Genomic DNA, 12,483 nt, shown 5'->3' on the forward strand with positions numbered 1-12,483 from the left:
AAGAACCCCTTTGTCAAACCGTATGAATAGCAGCAAATAGAACTTTGCGTATTGGAAAAATAGGAATGCCTACGGAAAAGCCAAACATTTTTTAAAAAGAAGTTAATATATTTTACTTACATTATTAAATCCAAAAATATCTTTATTCCGACCCAAGGGTAAGTAGGCAGTTATGTAGGTATAAATGAAAATACGTATGTAGGTACTTATTATTTATTAATGGTCATGTTCTACATTTTCTATTAAATATGGGCCCAATACATCAATGATGTCGCCATCACAACAAAGTACCATAAATGGTTTAACGAGATTCCGATATTTGTATAGGGAATAAGTTTTTTTTTTGGTATGCATAATTGCTACTTTTTTGCACATAAATGTATGTATGTACCATCCATGATGACAATAGCCTTTCTTTGTGGTAAATCGTTTCCTGGCTTCCCGAAAAGAGACTGGAACATAAAGGTTTCTTTGGGCTACTTCCTCTCTACTAATATGTTGTAACCCTAAATGTGCTGGTACGAAATGTTCCTCCATCATACTGCGTGCTTTCATTACATATTTTGTAAGAGTACTCCTTGAAATGCCAAGTAATGTAGCTATTCTGTCATCTGAATCACCGGTCCTCAGCTTCATTAAATAAGCACCAACTGTAGTAATTCGTGCTCTCTGATAGTATCTATGGCAAAGAAGATCTGAAGGACGAATCTGAAAATAAAATAAAACATCAGATTCACAGTTCAACAATAAGAAGAGCAATATTTATATAGGATTAACGACTTTTGTGTGTAACGGAATAGTAAGATGAGTGATGAAAGATAATTTATGATTTGAACGCTGAATGATGAGGAATGATTGGTCTATGGAGGAAACGAAAGGGATGAATGAGGAACGAGGATTGAGAGTGAGAATAGTGGTAGTTTAAAAGAGTAGTCTGTTGTTATGCAGGAAGTATAAATAAAACTTTACTGAGTTTATTTGGCTCAGGGAATTTTTAACTGGCTTTATAATAGTAAAAATTATGTTTAATATTATGTAAGTAATAATATTGCAATATTTTAATAATATAAGTCTATTTGTATTATACAGGGTGGAAACGATAAGTGATCTATAACACTTTTAATATTGTGTGGCTGGCATACATTTAGTATGGAGGCTGAAAACATTGAATTTTCGGATAGATCCAGTTAATTCTGTAACTATTTACTGATACCGTTAGAAAGAGCTCGTGAAGCACTTTCAGGATGAGTAACCAGTTTTTCGATATCTTGTGTAGTTTAGAAATAATCGAGTGAGATCACTTATCGTTTCCACCCTGTATAACCTGTATGGATGAGAGTAGTGGCAGATTGAAAGCAATGGAAGGAGTTGAAGGATGGGAAGGCTGATTCGGAAAAAACCTTTTTTATTATTATAATAAACCGGCATAATTATTTTTATGTATTATAAAACTGGCAGGGCTCTTACCTCTCTGGGTTGAATCCAATTTCGAACAATGTTTAATATATCTTGATTATTCTCTGTATCCAAACAATGACTTCAAGTTCGCAATAATGAACAACCACATCCAACACAAACTTGTTGGTGACCTACCGGGGCACCGGTTGGCATATCTGGAGAGTCTTGTGAAGTAGGTGTGGTATCTCTTTGCAATAATGAGTGACAAGCCCCACAGATGTAGTCATTTGCAGTAACCTGTTTAAAAATAATAATAATTAGAAATAAGTTTAAAAAAATTATCAGTTTTTTAATGTCCCGCACTTAAATTATTTTATTTTAGTATTAATTTACAGAAACCAATAACTTTACAAGAATTAGACTGATTGTATAGCCAATAACATTTTATTAAATAAGGACTTTAGCGTGCATTACCTCTAATGGAGTTAGTCGTTCCACAATTATGTTCCTGATGTTAATATGATGTTGAGTGTTAGTTCTCAGGGACATGAGCTGATGTGAACGTGTTCTAGGCTCTAGTGTTCTACTGCAAAGCACACATTTTCTGCTAAGATTTGAAGTAGATGCATTTGTGTTGTATCTTGGGCTTGGGTCCAACATGTTGTGCATATAAGATCATGAGCTGTAACCTGTAAAAATAAATAGATTCATTGCATGCCATGCCACACATACTCCTGTGCGTTGAATAAATTGAGCCGCAAACCATAAAAAAAATGATAATTCAATATTATGTGCTGTTAGTAGAATTTTGGGTCAGAGGGTAGGGTTAAACAGCTTTAGTAAATAAGCATTGTTGTTATAATAATTAATTATGACGTGTTACAAACTTAGTTACAAAAAATAATAATCTAGTAGTCTTAGTTCCAAAAAACAAAACAAAACAAGCTTTCATTGAGAGCAGGGAGATAGTGTCAAAGTAAATAATTCCTTAGATTTACACCAAAACCAGCTGGATTGTCAACATAATTGTTGTTTCGCTCATGCCTCCATTGCGCTGTACCATCGACTAGTTTCTTACAATCGAATCGGGCCTGGCTGTCCACACTGTCCAGGGTTGAACCACAGATAATAGCGGAACATTCATTTCAAGACAACCCGCCATGAGAATGGCAATTCAGAAGTTTGGCAAGGCTAGTACTTATTCATAAGATTGCAGAGCAAAATGTAGGTACTTACCGATCGAGGTGCTGCCCATTGTTGTGTATAATTAAGTTGCTCATTTTCTAACACCATAGAACCACCAGCCGAGCCACACAAAAACAGTAAATCCCAGGCTGAGTATGTTGTTATTGCAATCAATCAGAGTCCGTTTGAATAGCCAAGTTTGTAGTTAATAAAGTTCCGAAAATAAAAGCTAAAACACAAACGAATCACAAAGAAGGATCAAGCAAGACAGCAACCAGTGTTGCCAGTCGGGTCTTGTCAGAAATTACCAGAAATATAAAAAAAAAAAATGTAACCTTTTTGAATAAAAAGTAACCTTCATACGGGGGGGGGGGGGGGGGGGGTGCGGAGCGATTGTGTAAGGTTGTTCATGGATGGTTCATGTTTACCTAAATTCGAAATTTTGACCATTCCATGAAGACCGAAAAGTGACCGGTCGTATAAAACCGTTTCATAGATTTGCGTTTTATTATCAAAAAAACATTTGCTAAAACTCATTGTCTTTAACAAATAATAAATCAAATTCATGTTTAAATGCAGTTTATGACATAATTTTTAAATTGTCGCTATTAATATTTTTACTGAATAACCTGTAAAAGTTAATTCTACAATTTCTGAAAAATCACCTAAAAGTAACCTTTTCATTAGTGTAACCTAAAAGTAACCAATGCAGTTCAAAAGTAACCTAAAAGGTTACAAAAGTAACCTTCTGGCAACACTGACAGCAACACAGCAAGAGTGAGTGAGAGAGAAAAGGTGATGCGAGTGAATGACAATTTGACTAACAAATAGGGATGTCCATTTAGAATAGACATAATCGATTAAATTGATCGTTTTTGAAAATTTTTATTTTTAAACATTGTGTTGCTATAAATATTTATTTTATTTATTTAATAGGACAACCAACAAGACATACACTGGAAGACAATCAATATTTACAACGTATTTAACTTAATCTAAGTGCTGCCTTAATTATAGGTTGCCACGGCATGCAATAGTGGACTTATACATAAACAGTGTCTACACTTAAAGAAAAGAGTAAATATGTAAATGTAGGTAAATAAATGTGATTAAATATACATAAAATGCAATAATCCACTGAAGCGCTGCGGGCGCGGCGGATCTGCGCCCGTCTAAAGGTCTAATGATTAGACTCTAGCTAGTCTAATCGATCATACCATTATTTACTTAACCTTCAAGCGGGCGCGCGGTCTTTTGTAACGGCAGCGGTCGCGCGTAAACGAAAAGACCTATCGGGTCTAGTAGAGAAATAAAGCACTTATTTTCCAATAATCATTTGTTATTTTGTACGCAGATATATAATGACTGTATTAAAGTCTTAAGTAATTTGAATTAAGTTAAAGAAACAATTATTTAATCAATTAACATAACGCAAATATTATTTGGATCAAAAACCAATTTTGGAACACAAAATCTTTTAAAATACCTCAGAATAGTTCATATAGGTACCTGGTAAAACGATAAAAATTGCAAAATTATTATAAAACATAATTTTATAATTTTGGTTCAGTTTAGCTTGGTCTCTGAGTTCCGATTCACTCTTTTTTTCATCTTTTCGTAGTATTGCCTCTGTTATTTTACTTTGTACTAGCAATCTACGACTTATTTAATAAGAAAAAAAGGTATTGCCAGCTTAATTCAGTAATATTGGGTGAAAGCCGAAGAAATGTTATATCGCATAGAGAGTCGCGCGTAACCTTTTCGACGACAGGCGCGCGGCGTCTTTTCGACGTCGGCGCCGCGGCTAAAACAACAGCAAGCCATGGGGTGGGAAAAGCTAGTAGAGCTGAGGTAACCTCTTTATTTCGCTCACAATGAGCAAGCGACAGGCTACTAAAAATGAGAAATATGTGTAACAAGTAAAAAAAAAGTTATGAACGAAAATGTGTTTGGCGCGGTCGATTCGACGCCGCGCGCCCGCTTGAAGGTTAAATCGAATTAAAAAAGCGCATCTCTGTCTCTGCTCTGTCAATATGTCGGTGACTTTGATTTCGTTTAAATACTTTTAAAATATTTTTTCGAACTGCAACTTGTCCGATAGGTTTGGACACTTGCAAGTAAATAAATAAAATATACATAAAATTATGGTACATACTAAGTCTTTGAAAATCTTAGGGCGATTTTTATCAATGTCCTTTGTCTGCTCGATTGCATTGATGGTAAGGAGCAATGGTATTATCTATAATATCATTGGTAAGGAGGGACTGTTCTAAATACATATTATGATAGTTGAGATGGTTGAGAATATTTCCGGGTCGATCGCTTCCACCTTCGGCCTAGATAGTACCTACCTACCTACTTATACGCCAAACTATCTTATGATTGTTATGCATTGTTAAGTAGGGTTATAATACCTAATTATGATTGTTATGCATTGTAAGTAGGGTTATAAACAATGATATTATAGAACTATAGATATGTTACGTTCATAGAAATTACGATTTTAATCCGTGCCGAGCTATTCCAAATTGCACACATTGACAAATGTAACTGATAAGTGAAACAAAAGATACGAAATAGCACGCAAATGAAAGAGATAGCTATAGTTTTAACGATTCTGCACTAACTAATCTATGTCCGCAGCGCACGCATCCTTATCGCTCTAACGTCAAAACAAGATCGCTTTCTCTTTCTTAACTTGAACATGGCGCATGGCGTCTTGATTGTTTGCATAAATAATTGAAAATATAAATACTAAATAATTTTGCATAATCACATGTGGTAAGAGATTCCTTGTATTTTGTTTACTTTAGAGTCATAATTGGTACACTTTCGAAACACACACGACGGCATTTTTTATTTATTTTGGTAAGAACACAGGAACTTACGGTGTGGTACACGCGATTGCGCACGACGCAGGCCACACGAAGACTAAACACAAGACGTCCCAATTGGGACGTATTTGAGTATTCACAGCGCGAGCGCTTATAACATATCTGCTTTTGTTTTTATATAATATCATTGGTTATAAATAATTATAATTTACATAATCAGCAGGTCGGTTATTTTTATTTAGGCAAATGTAATATTTTAAAAGACAATACGTACGATCAGATATTAAGATCAAAGATAAAGATTTCTGCTGTGAAAAAAAATATAAAACAGCTAACTTCTATATCAAGTTCCAACGTCGCTATACGTACCTACCTACTTAATGCTACTGGATTATACGTTCATAGCTCAGAAGTTTAGTCCTTTTTCAGCAGTGTTTAGTAAGAATATTATTACAAATGGGCTTTTAGGGATTTTGTTCACATGGAATAAACGACAAAGTTCTTAGTTACTTATCCAATAGGTAGTAGTAACATATATGTAGAAAACAGGAACTTAGATGCCAACGAAAGAAAATAGGCTATCAAATGTTGTTTTGGGGACTTACCTTTATAAAAATATCACATTTAAAATTTCATACCATTTGTTGTTATTTAAAAAACAATGTCAATTTTGACGATTAACTGAAAGTCTATTATCTATGAATATAGTAGCGATATATGGTATCCAGCGGCAATGGCAGTGCAAAATTTTGACAATGACTGTAGTTATCATACTTCGAGTTTGTCCATGGAGACGGCAAAAGTCCTTTAGTTGGCCATAAAGTAAACTTAACGGAAAATGTTACTTAATTGATACCGAGGCGCAACCTGGAAGCATTGCTAAGTGTGCTCCTCGTTACTGGTTCATCGTTCGTCATCGTCATTGTTCGTAAAAACCGGGTCGCGGCAGGCAAATAATAAAATTAGTCTTATGTCTTCTCCTTTATTAACTTCGATGGATAAATAGCTAAACCTCCTTGCGCGTAACTGACGTTTGTTGGAAAACCGATTTTTTCAGGCCATCGGATTTTAATTTCAAAAGTCATTGACCAATCCCAGTTCATATAATAACTATTATGACGTTTTCTATTGGCCAAAAGATTTAACTCTCTAAAAATCCGCGTGCAACCATATCCTGCTTAAATATTGTGCACTTTATTCAGCACAGATTAAACAAGCTAAATGACAAATAGAATAGATTGAAATGACAGATTGCACTTGAATTACCCTACTGTGCAAAAATATCGCCGCCATATTGCATCGCTATAGGCTAAAATTACGTGTCCGTCGCTTTGCGCCAGGATAACCTGCTGTCAGTAAGCAGGAGTCATGCGCTTTTATTTCTGATAAAGCAAACTTACCCGTGCGTGAAATTCAGGTCCTATCACCGTTAAATAAAGTCCATTATCAGCTACCTGATTTCCAATAAACAGCCACGGCCCCACAGATTAAAGTTCAATCTATTTGATCCGTATTCAGGTGCATTAGGGTTGAAAGTTGGTTAGTCTCAATTTACTGGGCAGTTTCAGTGTGATCTGGGTAAGCTTGTTTAATCAACTGCTCAGTGCTACAAAACAATGGGTTTGCGCCGATGGTAGTTCGAAAGTTGGAAAGAAAATAAACGAAAAATTTTGGTACTTCGATGCTCTAACGAGCTCCGAGTAAAATTGTTTAGGGTGTATTGTAGTACCACACGTTTGTATTTACAATTCGCTACAGGGTTCAGTGAGAAACTACTAAAACCTAATGCCAAAGTGGTTTTAATTTAAAACCAACACCTCAAATACCTTTTAAATTTAATTTACCTACCTGAGATGTTGAAATATCTCAATTCCTACTACATACCTCTTAGGTTTCGGTCTTTAAAAGAACATTATTTTGTTACATAAATTGATGTAGAGCATCGATCTCTACTATCCATAAAATTACCTATAAATAGGTATCTACCTAGTACTAGTTGGCTTTGATGCAAATCATAAGCGCAATTATTACGCTAGTTTAACTGGGGCAGCGATGTGCGGGCGCACTGTAGTTGTTTGTTTCTTAACGGGCCGTTAGCAGTTGATTAGCGCGCTAATCACGCGTGCAGTCGGATGCAGCCTGTATGGTGACACTCACAATAGCCTATTCAGGTGAGCAGGGCTGGCATTACGATTAAAATAAGCCTAACGGGGAATTATCTTTCTCCTCTAACTTGTAGATTAAAAATCCTTTTCATCTACATGTTTGGTGAATTCCGCTTCGATTTAAGGGTAAAAATATAAATAAATATCTTTTGCTTGCGATTATAACTTTTTAGTACTAGCATAACATACAATTTGAAATATTAGAACTCTACATATTACGAGTAGGGTCTTTTCCAAGACAAAATTACTTTTTCCTTCTTCAAGTCCCCAAAAATGTAGAATCAAAATGTGTTAAATGTTAGTACAGACTGCCCGGATTATAAAATGAGGACCATTTTACAAACGCTCGATAAATACAACCCCTTTTAAAGTTGAATAAAAACTTTAAGGGTAGTTGCTGTGTAATAGCCTTTATTAACAGCTAACCATGCGTTAAGCTGCGCGATACATTGTAAAACTTTCGAACAACTCGTAAAGTTTCCGTTCAGCACTCGTTTCCTCGCCGCGATTCCGCGTGTGAAGGAAATGAACTGAGGAAAATTCGGGGTGATGTTGAAGTTCCTGAAAATAAAAATAGCTTTATCTAATGCTAGTTTTGAATCAGAATCTATTTGCGTTTGTTAACATGTAACTACAGTAACCTTAACGATAACCGGAGTTTGACAGACTTTTGACGTTTGTCAAAGTTAAATTATGACAGTGCAACCCAGCCTAAGTAATTTTTGTATAATATGGAGTCTGGGACAGCAACTGGTTGGTGTCTTTTTTCTGAAATCGGAGAAAAAATTTAAGATTTGCTTAAAAGTAAAGTAGGGTGAAAAAAACTATCAATTTTTCTTTGCCATGTCATGTTATGTTAGCGCAGTCAGTGTATGTATAGCTAGCCAGCCAAAAGCTATACACCACTAAATTTTTATCACCGAAAAAATTTTAACAGGTTATGTAGAAACGTGTGAAAAATTTAAAGTAAAAGAAAAAGAAATGTTTTTCATAAAGTTAATTTTTTTATTAAATTTTCTTTAGTCCGTATTTTACGCGTCACAGCTTTGCCACTCCGCTGCTCGCTAGAGTAGTCGTACACGCTCGCATGTTGCATCGATCTGTCTATCTCGCTCACGCCTCGACCACGCTTCCAGTGTTATTATTACATACTTAGCTAACTTAGACCATTTTGAATTCTAATAAGTGTTACTTTATCGTACGTAAATAGTGCTAGCGACGCGTGTGTCCATAAATTACCAATTTTAGGAGGAAATTTTGAGTCACTTTATTTAACTTTTCTTTTTGCACAAATGGGATCAGTATCAATAACTCATTACCCAGAATTTTTTTTTTCGGTGATAATAAATTAGTGGTGTATAAATTTTTGTAGGTAAATGAATATGATAAATTGTGCTGTAATATTGACTGCACAATTGGAAGGAAAATTTCACAGCACGCAAATACAGACCCTCAGGCTATTTTGATCCGCGATTTTCTTTTTAAAAGTTTATGTTTACTTTTTCAGGCTATTTCGATCCGATTCTTTCGTTTGGAAAGGTTATTTTTACTTTATTTTTTCTCATAACATCCTCGTTGTGAAAACCCAAAACTTGGAACTCTTTTCAAAGATTTTTGATTCTATATTTCATTTATTTTTGCATTTTAGCTTTTAAAAAGCAATTTTACCCGTTCCAGTAGGATTTTTTCTTTAACCCATTAATTTGGTTATAGTGTGGGTCCCGATACAGGTTAACCTTCCCTTGTGGCACCCCTATACACGCCCATATCCCGGCGGCTTGCGTGTCCTTTTTGTGTCGATTGTCTTGCGCAGCCGGCGCTATGGCAATCAGTAAATAAATCTGATATTGTTCAGCTATCGTTGACTACTATGCATGGGGAAACGCTGTCATGAACAGCACTTTTCGACAAGGTCTTTTTGTCTGTTTGTGTGCCTTTGAGAGGTGTTTATTTGTCAAAACTGTAATTTGTATCTTTGTTAAGATTTTTCCTTTTGAGTCTTTTGGGTTTTATAAAGTTATAACGAAAGAAAAGGAGCAAAGCCTTTTTCAAATTGTCCCTTAATACTAGTGCCTCCCTAGTTCCCGAGATGAGGCCAATATTCGTTGTAGAGTCGTTCTGTGAAAACGTATATTGCAATTGAATTCCAATCAATTTAAAACGTCTTGAGAATTCGCTCATTTCATCAGATCGTTCAATTTACGCGTAAATCCATTATAACACACTCTATTTGTTACGTTTATTTAGGATTATACTTTTATTTCTTCACTACAACAAACATAAACGCCAAGCAAATTTATTCAGAGGAACCACGGATGTATCTAGTCTGTAAATAGATAAAGATATATATCTATATCGGCTATTCGGTATTGTAAATGAACCTAAAATTGCTCGACGCATGTTCTCTATCAGTCCGATAGCAATGCACAGTTTGCACAGGGGGAAAACTGTCATAAACACAAACGGTGTTATCATCACACAGCTAACACGTCTATATCACACATTATCACAAATAAGCAAAATCCTGCCACTATTTACGTAGGTACTAGATTTTGATAGTGGAAAATTCGATTGGTATTTGGATTAGATATTATTGTGTAAAATCCCTTTAAATGACGTTTCGGGATTTAATAAATTTTAAGGGGATATAGATGATTTATTTACAATTAATTTACAGTGAATTTTAACTGAATTTATCTATTAAAGATGTCTATTTCAATTAATCAGTAGGTAGGTAGTTGTAATAGAAGCGAGTTTGTAATAAATATGTCTGAATTTTTGCCAGGAGGAACCTTAAACTTATTATATATATTACATAGGTACACCAGCATGAAAATCTACATGATGAGTAATTGTGTGTAGGTACTTATCATTATTTATTTTACGTATTATAGGTACAAGTTTCTCAAACACAAAAGTTGATTTCGTTCATCAAACTTTCCTTTTATTTCTGCCATTTCTTACGTTAAGTATCTTAATAACTTTCTGTGCCGATTCTTAAGCAGGGACTACACTGGTGAAACACTCATCACTCCAGTCGCCACCGAGACTAGTCAACCGAAATGGTAGTACCTAGGTACTTTGCATCATGGCCTATCTATTGGTTGCAATTTATTTGCTTAGAGTAGGCGCACACCGTTGATTTTTCGTCGGACGATAGTTTAGTCGGGCAGTTGATCACTATGGGCATGTATGGGAGTGCGCACACTACGCCGATTCGATTTGGCCGATTCTTCATACAAATTAAAGGCACAACTATCGGCCAACTAAAAATCAAAGGTGTGCGCCTACTCTTAATATTTACAAGAAACACTTTTTGAACTACGAAAAATTTTTTTTCTTCGATTTATTTTATTATGAACGGAAACGTGGAAAACCTCAGCTTATCGGTCACTTGCTACAGTTACTTGTTGAATGAAATAATATTCCATATTGAATTTGGTTTAATAGACATGCCTCAATCAACTTCACAAGCTGTTTTCCACCAGCGTGCACCAAGCCTCATTAGATTGGAGTTATTGGTTTCGTACGGTCAAGTCCTTATATTTTTTGCAGGCTTTAGCACGCTCACTACACACACAAGTTGTGAGGGCACGATTAAGGGATTCGGAGGAGCCTTTTTTGCCTCTCGCCCAGCCGGCCAAGTGAATATTTCGGAGAGGCTTTTTCTGTAAGTGCCTAATTAGTGGTTGTTGTTAGTCGGTTTTATTAACGCTGGTGTAAATAGGACTAGGAAAGGTTAATGACCTTTGAAACTAGAAAAATACGTTTTCCTTTTTAATAGGGTCGAAAAAACAGGTTACTCCTGTTTGAAGTTAGTAAAAGATAGGCAAATCCTCTCTTAAAACATTTTATTGGGAAAAAAATAGATATTATGAAGCTTTTAAGGGATGGTTGAGAGATGTTTCATAACCGATAGTTACTAGAGTGAAATAAAATTAAAAATACATATTTTAAAATATATTTCACAAAAAGAGTCCAATCAAAATCATGAATCCAACCAGTCACTCGTTATGACGCTTGCACGTGCTATGACAATAGCACGCTTGATACGCCGCTACAATATTGGTATCTAACGCTCGAATATTTTTAATAGAAACTTTTATATATTTCTTTTTTTACAGCAATAGAAATATCGTAAAATGCCGTAAAAATAGTGTCTCGTAAAAAATAAGTTCATTTAGGCTGTTGCACCATCTTACTTTAACTTTGACAAACGTCAAAAATCTGTCAAACTCCATACAAAAAGAACCGGATAATGTTATTGTTACGGTTAAAATAAGATGGTGCAACACAGCCTTAACCCTTAACCAGGCTCAAAAAAAGTCATTTCAACTGTATCTTTCTACAGCATAAATTTCAAATTGATGTGGGCTCTATTTAACCAAGGCCCGGTTAAGAGTATTATTTTTGCTTTATACTTTTTTTAACACTAGTAGGTATGTGTAAGAGTTATTGACAGAAATCGGTCACAAAGTATTCTACATCTGTTCTTACATCTTACTCAACACACACCTGGCGCGCCAGACTCAGATATTACCAGTCTGGCGAACTGCGAAGCCAATCTGTTCCACACACGACATCAAGATGAGAATGTCTCCAACTTCCTCATTGGCCCTAGAGCAATTCCAAGTATACCATCAATAAAAGCCTAATTAGAGTCATCAAACCTCTCAGTCATTCAATTAGAGCCATTAGAACTTCATAACTATGAGTTGTTTTCTATGTGTAAGCTGAGGACACGTGTCTCCAGCTGACACATCTGTATCTTCGTAAATATTTATGCTACGATAATGTATTATACCTCAAAAATTACAGTCGAATCCAAATAGTAGGCTTTCCACTTTTCAAGACTTTCGCTCAAATACTGTTAAAACCACGATCAAAAAACTATGTGCGAG

The 12,483-nt window shown here is 35.3% G+C and overlaps 1 long non-coding RNA gene across 1 annotated transcript; it reads right to left on the minus strand.

Annotated features, from left to right (window-relative positions):
* Nucleotides 1-228: 228 nt before the first annotated feature.
* Nucleotides 229-2,950, minus strand: LOC135080642 (uncharacterized). The gene is made up of 4 exons (XR_010259045.1): nucleotides 2,635-2,950; nucleotides 1,873-2,087; nucleotides 1,468-1,695; nucleotides 229-708 (listed from the first exon to the last, which is right to left on the minus strand). It is a non-coding gene; the product is annotated as an uncharacterized LOC135080642 (long non-coding RNA).
* Nucleotides 2,951-12,483: the final 9,533 nt, after the last annotated feature.

Source organism: Ostrinia nubilalis, chromosome 18, assembly GCF_963855985.1.
Source record: "Ostrinia nubilalis chromosome 18, ilOstNubi1.1, whole genome shotgun sequence".
In the NCBI taxonomy this organism is placed as follows: Eukaryota; Metazoa; Arthropoda; class Insecta; order Lepidoptera; family Crambidae; genus Ostrinia; species Ostrinia nubilalis.